Raw genomic sequence first — 13,580 nt, forward strand, 5'->3', positions numbered from 1 at the left:
TGGCAAGGGTAATTGACTTACACCTTCTAGAGCACGTTGGGTGGCACGGGATACATGCGGACGTGCATTGTCCTGTTGGAACAGCAAGTTCCCTTCCCGGTCTAGGAATGGTAGAACGATGGGTTCGATGACGGTTTGTATGTACAGTGCACTATTCAGTGTCCCCTCGACGATCACCAGTGGTGTACGGCCAGTGTAGGAGATCGCTCCCCACACCATGATGCCGGGTGTTGGCCCTGTGTGCCTCGGTCGTATGCAGTCCTGATTGTGGCGCTCACCTGCACGGCGCCAAACACGCATACGACCATCATTGGCACCAAGGCAGAAGCGACTCTCATCGCTGAAGACGACACGTCTCCATTCGTCCCTCCATTCACGCCTGTCGCGACACCACTGGAGGCGGGCTGCACGATGTTGGGGCGTGAGCGGAAGACGGCCTAACGGTGTGCGGGACCGTAGCCCAGCTTCATGGAGACGGTTGCGAATGGTCCTCGCCGATACCCCAGGAGCAACAGTGTCCCTAATTTGCTGGGAAGTGGCGGTGCGGTCCCCTACGGCACTGCGTAGGATCCTACGGTCTTGGCGTGCATCCGTGCGTCGCTGCGGTCCGGTCCCAGGTCGACGGGCACGTGCACCTTCCGCCGACCACTGGCGACAACATCGATGTACTGTGGAGATCTCACGCCCCACGTGTTGAGCAATTCGGCGGTACGTCCACCCGGCCTCCCGCATGCCCACTATACGCCCTCGCTCAAAGTCCGTCAACTGCACATACGGTTCACGTCCACGCTGTCGCGGCATTCTACCAGTGTTAAAGACTGCGATGGAGCTCCGTATGCCACGGCAAACTGGCTGACACTGACGGCGGCGGTGCACAAATGCTGCGCAGCTAGCGCCATTCGACGGCCAACACCGCGGTTCCTGGTGTGTCCGCTGTGCCGTGCGTGTGATCATTGCTTGTACAGCCCTCTCGCAGTGTCCGGAGCAAGTATGGTGGGTCTGACACACCGGTGTCAATGTATTCTTTTTTCCATTTCCAGGAGTGTAAAATATCAAACAAATAAATAAGGTATGAAATCCCTGTACGAGTCTGAAGAGTTCTCCAGTATCCACAATTATTTATTTATGTAGACCAAAAGCATGAGAGGCCAAGTGTCTGTGGGACACCATATTTAATGTTCTCCCCTCTGAATTTAATCTTACTCCTGTAGCTTTATTTGCTACAGAGAACCGCTTTCTTCTGTTGTTATGATAAGAGTCTATAAATACAACGACTTTAATGACATACCATTTTAATTTCCTTTGTAGGATTTTATGATCGACATGATCAAAGGCATTGGCAAGATCACAATAAACGCCAACAGGGTACATTTTCTTGTTTAGTTCTACTGAAATGTAATCAATGAGGTTATATATTGCTTTGTCAATGGAGAAGCCTTTATGGAAGCCAAACTGAACCATAACTAACAAGTTATTCTCAGAAAGATGATTCAGTAATCTGTTGTAAGCTACTTTCTCAAAAATGATTGAGATCGTCGACAGGAGGCAGAGCAGCCTATAATTAGACGTCATTTGCACATAATCACTTCTGTATATGGTGTAACTACTATACACTTTGGTCTTTCAGCAAATATACGTTGGGTGATTGATTAGTTACAAAGGTAACACAAGGGTGACACTACTACAAGATATTAGTATTTTTATATGAAGGTAGTATCTGTTCCCGAAAGAACAGATAACATTGATGACCGTGCAGCTTCTCTGGAATGAAATGATAATTAAATCGACACCCTAGCTGCAAACAGGCGTAGATATACATAATTGGGGAAATGTTGAAAATGTGTGCCCCGACCGGGACTCGAACCCTGGATCTCCTGCTTACATGGCAGACACTCTAGCCAGCTGAGCCACCGAGGGCACAGAGGACAGTGAGCCTTCAAGGAATTATCCCTTGCACGCTCCCCGTGAGACCCACATTCCCAACATGTCCAAACCACTACATTCGTAGTGCGCCTAATAGATGTTTGCCCATCACACTCATGTAAGCAGGAGATCCGGCGTTCGAATCCCGGTCGGGGCACATTTTCAACATGTTACCAATGATTTATATCAACGCCTGTTTGCAGCTAGGATGTCGATTTAATTATCATTTCATATTAGTACTTTTGTTGAAGTACCTTCATAACCAGAAAAATTACAGCATCTTAGTGACCTAATAACTTTTGTAATATTCTAACATATGATTTTAAAAAACTGACGTCTTTTAGTGAACAATGTAATGCCTGTATAAGTAAATCTATTGGATCTGTCTTTGATGGGCCACTCATTGTTCCTGTATTTTCAGTTGCCGTTAGGAAGAACTAATTTAATTTAGTAGCGAATGATTTGAATCTCTCATCTGTCTTCCTGTCATAAGGGAGTTGAACGCGATTTATCTTACAACTTACATTCAGCTTATTCCTAATAATTCTTCAAATTGTTCTTGTCTTATTCTTGGGACTTTCAATTTTTTTGTGCATAGTACATGGTTTTTACCTTCTTAATGATACTCTGAAGAATTTTGCAATCGTGCTTGTCGTGCACTTTTGTCTTGGTTAGACCTGGACCTCTAATTTACTATGTTAAATTTAGTTGTCATAAACGTGAAAATCTTAAACAAAAATAGTAATTAATTATTATTAACACAGTTTAGAGGTTAACTTTATGTTATCTGTTTGTCTTTTGTCAATTCCCTGACTTGTTCCGCATACCTGATGGTTCTTTCTGATGGGATCTGCGTAACACAATTAAATGAGAAAATGAATTGGTTTTCGGTATAATTTACAGAAGTTTCGCTGCTTCTGCCTGTCAATGTATTAACTGATTTATTCCATATCCGTCAAGTCCTTGCATTAAGGTGACATTTAAGTAGCATGATATTGAGTGAAAGAATGTATAAAGGAATGTACACTGCGCAACGAAGTTAACTCAGTAGTTGTCTTCCAATGCGACGCATAGGTTTCAAATTTGGCTCAAAGATGCCTACAACCATCTTCTGTAATGGAGCGAAAGTGCAGCGCCCTGCGACGTCATCCTTAGGCCCGTCGACGTTTCAAACGGCAAAGTGACGACACACGAGAGAGAGAGAGAAAAAAAAGGGCCGGTCCATGTGAGACTTGAGGTCGGTTAATGACGCCACATTGGCACCAAATTATCCCCCAAATCTGACCAACGCCACTGCTGACGTATCAAATGATGGGAAGCTCGTCACGGTCCCTCGTACACCCATTTCACCCCTACTTTTGATGCCTCTGCGATGGCAGTCAGAGCCGCAACGCCCAGCTTTGAAACCATGCTGTTTTCTCATGAGTGCCCGAGGAAAACATTTCAGGCACGCCGCCGCACAGACAAACACGGAAAGGACCCAGGGGGTGGCGTAAATTGCGTCAATGATGCTACCTCTTCTCCTTGGTCGTTGATTCCCACACATTACGGTGTCGAAAACAACAGTTCTCAGTGCGACGAGCAACAGGACGACATTCTCGATAACTTTCGGTAGTGCTTCCACCCCCTGGGCCTTTTAGTCGTACACTAAGGGCATCATGGGACTGCAGCTCGATTGAAAATGATCTGACCCCTTTGGATGTATTGCGGCCGCAATTTTTGCTCCGGTACACAGTGTGGAACCACTAGGGACCGTACTAAATTCGAACGTGACCCGAAACAACAGAGGGCGTTAACACTTTTACAGCCCTCCTGTTTCGCGCCCTGCTGAGGTGTGATCATGAGGGAGGAGGCGGCTTCAACATTAACATGTGCGTCAATAAAATGGCTGCTGTAGCGCCTGAAGCAGGCAAACCGCAACTATGGAGTGTCGAAGTGGTTGCCTAACCTTCAGGCGTTAGAACAGTCGCTAGGCTGAATGTGTGTCAAAGTTTCTGACACGTACATTTGTAACATCTACATCTACATGGATACTCTGCAAATAACATTAAGGTGCCTGGCAGAGGTTTCATCGAACCACCTTCACAATTCCCTATGATTCCAATCTCGTATAGCGCGCGGAAACAACGAACACCTATATCTTTCCGTAGGTGCTCTGATTTCTCTTATTTTATCGTGGTGATCGTTCCTCCCTATGTAGACAGGTGTCAACAAAATATTTTCACATTCGGAGGAGAAAGTTGGTGATTGGAATTTCGTGAGAAGATTTCGTCGCAACGAAAAACACCTTTCTTTTAATGATGTCCAGCCCAAATCCTGTATCATTTCAGTGACACTCTCTTCCATATTTCGCGATAATGCAAAACGTGCTGCCCTTCTTTGAACTTTTTCGATGTATTCCGTCACTCCTATCTGGTAAGGATCCCACACCGCGCAGCATTATTCTAAAAGAGGATGGACAAGCGTACTGTAGGCAGTCTCCTTATTAGATCTGTTACATTTTCTAAGCGTCCTGCCAATAAAACGCAGCCTTTGGTTAGCCTTCCCCACAACATTTTTTATGTCTTCTTTGCAATTTAAGTTGCCCGTTATTGTAATACCTAGGTATTTAGTTGAATGTACGGCCTTTAGATTTGACTGATTTATCGAGTAACCGAAGTTTAACGAGTTCCGTGTGGATGACCTCACACATTTCGTCATTTAGGGTCAACTGCAACTCTTCGCACCATTCAGATATCTTTTATCAATCGTTTTGCAATTTTTTATGATTTCTGATGACTTTATTAGTCGATAAACGACAGCGTCATCTGCAAACAACTTAAGACGGCTGCTCAGGTTCTCTCCCAAATCGTAACGTGCTCAACAAAGGTACGTGTGTGGCAGCGAGGGTGCTGGCGGAATGAGGAGTCTTATAGGGGCCCTTTATCGTTTTATTATTTTATTCATGCACATGTTAATGTAATCCCCCCCCTCCTCACGTGATCACGCCAAAGGAGGACGTCAGGCAGGAGGTCTGAAAAAGCATAGACACTCTCTACTGCTTCGGATATCTCTTTCGAATTTCATCGAATGGTTTTGAACGGTGCCTAGTGGTTCCATCCTGCATACCGGAACAAAAATTGCGGTCACACTCCACTCCAAAGCGGTTCTGTCACGTTCCGTGAGGTTGCAGCTCCATGAAGTCGTCAGTGTAGGGTTGAAACGCCCACGGGGATGTCAGCGGTTTCGAACGTTGTTAAGAACGTCATCCTGTTGCTCGTAGCACTGCGAACTGTCGTTATCGACCGCGAGCTCTGTGGGAATCAACGGACCAAGCGAAAGGGTGGTTTTCACTGACGCTCTTTATACCACCCCATGGGACCGTTCCGTGTCTATTCTGAGAGGCGGTGTGTGAGAAATATTTTCCTCGGCCACTCATAAGAAAACCGCGCGATTTTAACGATGCATGTGGCGGTTCTGACCTCCATCGCAGAAGCGTCACGAGAAGGGGTGGAATGTGTGTAAGAGGGACTATGACGACCTTCCCATCGTGTGACACATCCACGGTGGCGTTGGGCAGAATTGTGGTAAGGTCTTGTGCTAATGTGACGTCACTAGCCCGCCTTACAGCTCACATGAACTACTAAACCCTAATTTTTTTTTTAATGTGTCGCCACTGTTGCTGTCTGAAGCGTCGCTGAACCCGAGTATGGCGTCGCAGGGGGCCGCGCTTTTGCGCAGTATATTAACTTCGTTCTTGCAAAATTCTGTTAATACGAGGGTTCTTCAGAAAGTAAGGAACGATCGGTCCCGAAATGGAAACCACAGTGAATATCAAATTGCACATTTAGCTACGCCGTCCAGGTACTTCTCTACATAGTCGCCGCTCCAACTTCGACATTTGTCAGAGCGTTATACGAAATTTCCATCACCATCGTCATAAAGGGCAGCCGCCTGTGCTTTCCGATAATTCTCTACAGCTGCACGGTCATCAACAGTAACTGTTCTTTCAAGAACAAGTTACTGTCTTCGTATATATACACTCCTGGAAATTGAAATAAGAACACCGTGAATTCATTGTCCCAGGAAGGGGAAACTTTACTGACACATTCCTGGGGTCAGATACATCACATGATCACACTGACAGAACCACAGGCACATAGACACAGGCAACAGAGCATGCACAATGTCGGCACTAGTACAGTGTATATCCACCTTTCGCAGCAATGCAGGCTGCTATTCTCCCATGGAGACGATCGTAGAGATGCTGGATGTAGTCCTGTGGAACGGCTTGCCATGCCATTTCCACCTGGCGCCTCAGTTGGACCAGCGTTCGTGCTGGACGTGCAGACCGCGTGAGATGACGCTTCATCCAGTCCCAAACATGCTCAATGGGGGACAGATCCGGAGATCTTGCTGGCCAGGGTAGTTGACTTACACCTTCTAGAGCACGTTGGGTGGCACGGGATACATGCGGACGTGCATTGTCCTGTTGGAACAGCAAGTTCCCTTGCCGGTCTAGGAATGGTAGAACGATGGGTTCGATGACGGTTTGGATGTACCGTGCACTATTCAGTGTCCCCTCGACGATCACCAGTGGTGTACGGCCAGTGTAGGAGATCGCTCCCCACACCATGATGCCGGGTGTTGGCCGTGTGTGCCTCGGTCGCATGCAGTCCTGATTGTGGCGCTCACCTGCACGGCGCCAAACACGCATACGACCATCATTGGCACCAAGGCAGAAGTGACTCTCATCGCTGAAGACGACACGTCTCCATTCGTCCCTCCATTCACGCCTGTCGCGACACCACTGGAGGCGGGCTGCACGATGTTGGGGCGTGAGCGGAAGACGGCCTAACGGTGTGCGGGACCGTAGCCCAGCTTCATGGAGACGGTTGCGAATGGTCCTCGCCGATACCCCAGGAGCAACAGTGTCCCTAATTTGCTGGGAAGTGGCGGTGCGGTCCCCTACGGCACTGCGTAGGATCCTACGGTCTTGGCGTGCATCCGTGCGTCGCTGCGGTCCGGTCCCAGGTCGACGGGCACGTGCACCTTCCGCCGACCACTGGCGACAACATCGATGTACTGTGGAGACCTCACGCCCCACGTGTTGAGCAATTCGGCGGTACGTCCACCCGGCCTCCCGCATGCCCACTATACGCCCTCGCTCAAAGTCCGTCAACTGCACATACGGTTCACGTTCACGCTGTCGCGGCATGCTACCAGTGTTAAAGACTGCGATGGAGCTCCGTATGCCACGGCAAACTGGCTGACACTGACGGCGGCGGTGCACAAATGCTGCGCAGCTAGCGCCATTCGACGGCCAACACCGCGGTTCCTGGTGTGTCCGCTGTGCCGTGCGTGTGATCATTGCTTGTACAGCCCTCTCGCAGTGTCCGGAGCAAGTATGGTGGGTCTGACACACCGGTGTCAATGTGTTCTTTTTTCCATTTCCAGGAGTGTAAAAACAAGTCTAGCAGTTCTGTCTGAAATTCTAAAATTGATTTTAACTTTCTTCATTTATTACAAAGCGTTCATGAGAATATTCCCCTTGCTCTGTTTCCCTACAGTAAAATGTAAGTCCCAGTTGCATTAACTTCTTCTACCCAATTCAGGTGAATTTACTATATCTCATTTGATTTTATTTTTAACTCTTTTTTCAACTTCGCTGACTTATCTTTGCATCCCTAAAATGGCAGAAGCAGGTAGAATTATAAGATCCATTTTAGTATCTATATAGCCAAACTTCGTGTAGCATGATGTGGATGCAGAAGATGCTTGCTGTTCCAAGCAGCAATTTTTCGATTTTCCTCAGTGGACTACTCCCAACTACTGTATTAGGATCTGACATGCCTGGATTTTGCACATGGCAGAATGACTTCTGACAATCCTATCCATAGTACTGTAGACTGCCAAGGCATAGACAAATTGAGAAGATATGTGAAAAGGGCTAAATCTCATCAAAAGGATGCAATGCTACATATTGTTGGGTGTATGTTGGATTGCTGACTTCTCCAACATTTTCAGTCATTATTTTCTATTAATTTCCCCCCACCCAAGGTCTGGGATGATTTTTCCGCGTAACTCCTGAATAATTCTCTTCCAGCAATGTTTTTCTCTTTGCTATGTTTATTGTTGTTTTTTATTTATTTATCCCTATTTCTTCTGCCATGTAAAAAATAGTTGTTCTTTTTACCTGTCAGTATGTTGTGTACAATTTAAACATGCCTTACGATTCACTCCTAAGAGGGAGTCTTTTTGCATTTCATTAGGTTCGATATCTTGAAAATTTATTCAGTTGTGTTTGCTGCCTCTGACACTTCAAGGCAACAGAAAGCATTTCTGCGAGTGTCTGTATCACTTTAAAATGTCTGCTTGTAAACTCGTCAGAATGTATAATCTTGATAATCAAACCTCAAGGATATAATAATAATAATAATAATAATAAGTTACACACATGTTACATATAGAAGAAAAATTTAAGCTGATATATATAGAATACAAAGACACAAATACAGACATTAGACCAATCTTGCATAGACCACCAAATAACCCACAAGTTGAAACAACAATAACAACTATCAACACAATCATACACAACAAAATAAATGAAAATACAACTATGGAAGAGTTACAACTACTGGTTCATGTAGGAGCACTCACCACACTAAATATACACACTAGGCAGAGATCAGAACCAACCAACACACAGAAGAAACCCACAAAACCAGCATGGCAACACAGGCTACAGATCAGAATAGAAAAACTGAGAAAAGATATCGGACAGCTAACACAATTTATAAGAAATGAAATATCAGACAAAAAACGAAAAAGGTTAGGTAAAATCTCACAACAAGAAGCGACAGAGCAATTAGATGAAAAGAAGCAGAAATTACAAGCATTGGCCAAACGACTTAGAAGATACAAAAAAAGTGAAAATAGAAGGAAACAAAACCAAACATTCAACACAAACCAAAAGAAATTTTACCAGACAATAGATAACACACACATTCAAATAGACAATCCACCAAACAAAACAGACATGGAACACTTTTGGAGCAACATATGATCAAACCCAGTACAACATAATAGACATGCACGGTGGATACAAGCAGAAACAGACACATACAAGATGATACCACAAATGCCTGAAGTGAAGGTCGCTACACTACGCATACATTGATTACCAAAAAGCTTTTGATAGTGTACCCCACTCATGGTTGCTACAGATATTGGAAATACACAAAGTAGATCCTAAATTGACACAGTTCCTAAACATAGTATTGAAAAATTGGAAAACCACACTTAATATCCAAACAAATTCAAATAATATCACATCACAGCCAATACAGATTAAGCGTGGAATATACCAAGGAGACTCATTAAGTCCTTTCTGGTTCTGTCTTGCTCTGAACCCACTATGCAACATGCTAAATAATACAAATTATGGATATAGTATTACTGGAACATACCCACACAAAATCACACATTTGCTATACATGGATGATCTAGAACTACTGGCAGCAACCAATCAACAACTCAACCAATTACTAAAGATAACAGACGTATTCAGAAATGATATAAATATGGATTTTGGAACAGACAAATGTAAGAAAAATAGCATAGTCAAGGGAAAACACACTAAACAAGAAAATTACATGTTGGATAACCACAGTGACTCCATAGAAGCGATGGAAAAAACAGATGCCTATAAATATCTAGGATTCAGACAAAAAATAAGAATAGATAATACAAATATTAAAGAAGAACTAAAAGAAAAATATAGACAAAGACTAACAAAAATACTGAAAACAGAACTGACAGCAAGAAACAAGACAAAAGCTATAAATACTTATGCTATACCAATACTGACCTACTCATTTGGAGTAGTGAGATGGAGTAACACAGACCTAGAAGCACTCAATACACTTACACGATCACAATGCCACAAATATAGAATACATCACATACATTCAGCAACAGAGAGATTCACATTAAGCAGAAAGGAAGGAGGAAGGGGATTCATCGACATAAAAAACCTATATTATGGACAGGTAGACAATTTAAGAAAATTCTTTCTAGAACGAGCAGAAACTAGCAAAATACACAAAGCAATCACTCATATAAATACATCGGCTACACCACTGCAATTTCATAACCACTTCTATAACCCTTTAGATCACATAACATCAACAGATATGAAGAAAGTAAATTGGAAAAAGAAAACACTACATGGCAAGCACCCGTATCATCTAACACAGCCACACATCAATCAAGATGCATCCAACACATGGCTAAGAAAAGGTAATATATACAGTGAGACAGAAGGATTCATGATTGCGATACAGGATCAAACAATAAACACCAGATATTACAGCAAGCATATTATTAAAGATCCCAATACCACAACAGATAAATGCAGACTTTGCAAACAACAAATAGAAACAGTAGATCACATCACAAGTGGATGTACAATACTAGCAAATACAGAATACCCCAGAAGACATGACAATGTAGCAAAAATAATACATCAACAACTTCCCATAAAACACAAACTAATAAAACAACACGTTCCCACATACAAGTGTGCATCACAAAATGCACTGGAGAATGATGAATACAAATTATACTGGAACAGAACCATTATAACAGATAAAACAACACCACATAACAAACCTGACATCATACTCACCAATAAAAAGAAGAAATTAACACAACTAATCGAAATATCCATACCCAATACAACAAATATACAAAAGAAAACAGGAGAAAAAATTGAAAAATACATCCAACTGGCTGAGGAAGCCAAGGACATGTGGCATCAGGATAAAGTTGACATTATACCAATTATACTATCAACAACAGGAGTCATACCACACAATATCCACCAGTACATCAATGCAATACAGCTACACCCAAACTTATATATACAACTACAGAAATCCGTAATTATTGATACATGTTCAATCACCCGAAAGTTCCTAAATGCAATATAACATATACCGTACAGTTAAAAGGAAGGCACGCTTGATCAAGGTTATTATTTATTTATTTATTTATTGTTCCATGGGACCAAATTAAGGAGAAGTCTCCATGGTCATGGAACGAGTCAATATATGAAATTATAACACGTTTGTAGAAACAGATAAAATGAAATATAAAAAAACAAATTTAGGTGACAAGTCGTAAATTTAAATAAAGAAAATCAACAATGTAACACTGGAATTTGCTTAATTTTTTAGCTCTTCCAGGAGCTCCTCGACAGAATAGAAGGAGTGAGCCATGAGGAAACTCTTCAGTTTAGACTTAAAAGTGTTTGGGGTACTGCTAAGATTTTTGAGTTCTTGTGGTAGCTTATTGAAAATGGATGCAGCAGAATACTGCACTCCTTTCTGCACAAGAGTCAAGGAAGTGCATTCCACATGCAGATTGGATTTCTGCCTAGTATTAACTGAGTGAAAGCTGCTAACTCTTGGGAATAGGCTAATATCGCTAACAACAAACTACATTAAAGAAAATATATACTGTGAGGGCAATGTCAGAATTCCCAGACTATTGAATAGGGGTCGACAAGAGGTTCTCGAACTTACACCACATATAGCTCGAACAGCCCATTTTTGAGCCAAAAATACCCTTTTTGAATCAGAAGAATTACCCCAAAAAATAATACCATACGACGTAAGCGTATGGAAATATGCGAAGTAGACTACTTTTCGTGTTGAAGTGTCACTTATTTAAGATACTGTTCTAATGGTAAATAAAGCAGCATTTAGTTTTTGAACAAGATCCTGAACATGGGCTTTCCACAACAGCTTACTATCTATCCGAACTCCTAGGAACTTGAACTGTTCTGTTTCGCTTATAATATGCCCATTCTGTCTGATCAAAATATCGGTTCTTGTTGAATTGTGTGTTAGAAACTGTAAAAACTGAGTCTTACTGTGATTTAGCATCAAATTATTTTCCACAAGCCACGAACTTATTTCATGAATTACATTATTTGATACTGTGTCAATATTACACACAAGATCCTTCACTATCAAGCTGGTGTCATCAGCAAACAGAAATATTTTTGAATCGCCTGTAATACTAGAAGGCATATCATTTATATAAATAAGAAACAGCAGTGGCCCCAGCACCGACCCTTGGGGAATGCCCCACTTAACAGTGCCCCATTGGGACTGAACATCACTACCACTCTCAATATTGCGGAGAATTACCTTCTGCTTTCTGTTCTTAAGGTAAGAGGCGAACCAGTTGTAAGCTACTCCTCTTACTCCATAATGGTCCAACTTCTGCAGTAACATTTTGTGGTCAGCACAGTCAAAAGCCTTCCTTAAATCAAAGAAAACACCTAGCGTTCGCAACCTTTTATTTAATCCGTCCAAAACCTCACAGAGAAAAGAGAATATAGCATTTTCAGTTGTTAAACCATTTCTAAAACCAAACTGAACATTTGACAGCAAATTATGTGAATTTAAATGCTCCAGTAACCTTGCATACACAACCTTCTCGATAACTTTAGCAAACACTGATGGCATAGAAATAGGTCTATAATTGTCAACATTATCCCTGTCTCCCTTTTTATAAAGTGGCTTCACTACCGAGTACTTTAATTGGTCAGGAAACCGACCACTCCTAAAGGAAAAGTTACATATATGGCTAAGTACTGGGCTAACATACATAGAACAATACTTAAGTATTCTGATAGATACCCCATCATATCCATGAGAGTTCTTGGTCTTTAGTGATTTAATTATTAACTCAATCTCCCTCTTGTCAGTATCATGGAGGAGCATTTCAGGTAACAGTCTCGGAACACTTTTTTCTAAGAGCGCTATATGATTCCCTGTTGGGACTAGGTTTCTATTTAGTTCACCTGCTATATTCAGAAAGTGATTATTAAATACTGTACATATATGCGACTTATCAGTAACACGAACATTCCCACTACGCACTGATTCTATATCCTCGACCTGTCTCTGCAGACCAGCCACTTCCTTTACGACTGACCATACGGTTTTAATTTTATCCTGAGACTTAGCTATTCTATCTGCATACCACATACTTTTTGCCTTCCTAATAACATTTTTAAGCACCTTACAATACTGTTTGTAATGGGCTGCTGCATTTAGATTTTGACTGTTTCTAACGTTTTGATATAATTGCCACTTTGTTCTACAAGATATTCTCATCCCTTTAGTCAGCCACCCAGGCTGCCTGTTTGTGCTAGTACCCTGTTTTGAACGTTCGCAGAGCACGAGAAAAGTCTTGAGAAAAGCATTATATTTATCGTCTACTGTATCAGCGCTATAAACATCTTGCCACTCTTGTTCCTTGATAAGGTTTACAAAGGTCTCTACAGCAACTGGATCAGCTTTCCTAAACACAGCTGATGACTATATCTAACACGTGTTGCAGCACAAAAATCTTTTAGAGTTAAAATTTGTGCATCATGATCTGAAAGGCCATTCACCTTTTTGCTAACAGAATGCCCTTCTAGTAATGAGGAATGAACAAAAATGTTGTCTATGGTTGTTCTACTGTTCCCTTGCACTCTCGTTGGAAAGAATACGGTTTGCATAAGGTTATATGAATTAAGGAGGTCTACCAGCATCCTCTTCCTTGCACAATCACTTATACAATTAATATTGAAGTCACCACATATAACTAACTTT

At 42.4% G+C, this 13,580-nt stretch overlaps 1 protein-coding gene and 1 non-coding gene across 2 annotated transcripts in view; one reads left to right on the plus strand and one right to left on the minus strand.

The window, feature by feature from the left end:
* Nucleotides 1-13,580, plus strand: part of LOC126163045 (uncharacterized) — a 630,426-nt gene that overhangs the window by 94,993 nt on the left and 521,853 nt on the right. The gene's annotated exons all lie outside the window — the stretch shown is intronic.
* Nucleotides 1,844-1,918, minus strand: Trnat-ugu (transfer RNA threonine (anticodon UGU)). The gene has a single exon. It is a non-coding gene; the product is annotated as a tRNA-Thr (tRNA).

The sequence above is a fragment of the Schistocerca cancellata genome, chromosome 2 (assembly GCF_023864275.1).
Source record: "Schistocerca cancellata isolate TAMUIC-IGC-003103 chromosome 2, iqSchCanc2.1, whole genome shotgun sequence".
Classification (NCBI taxonomy): Eukaryota; Metazoa; Arthropoda; class Insecta; order Orthoptera; family Acrididae; genus Schistocerca; species Schistocerca cancellata.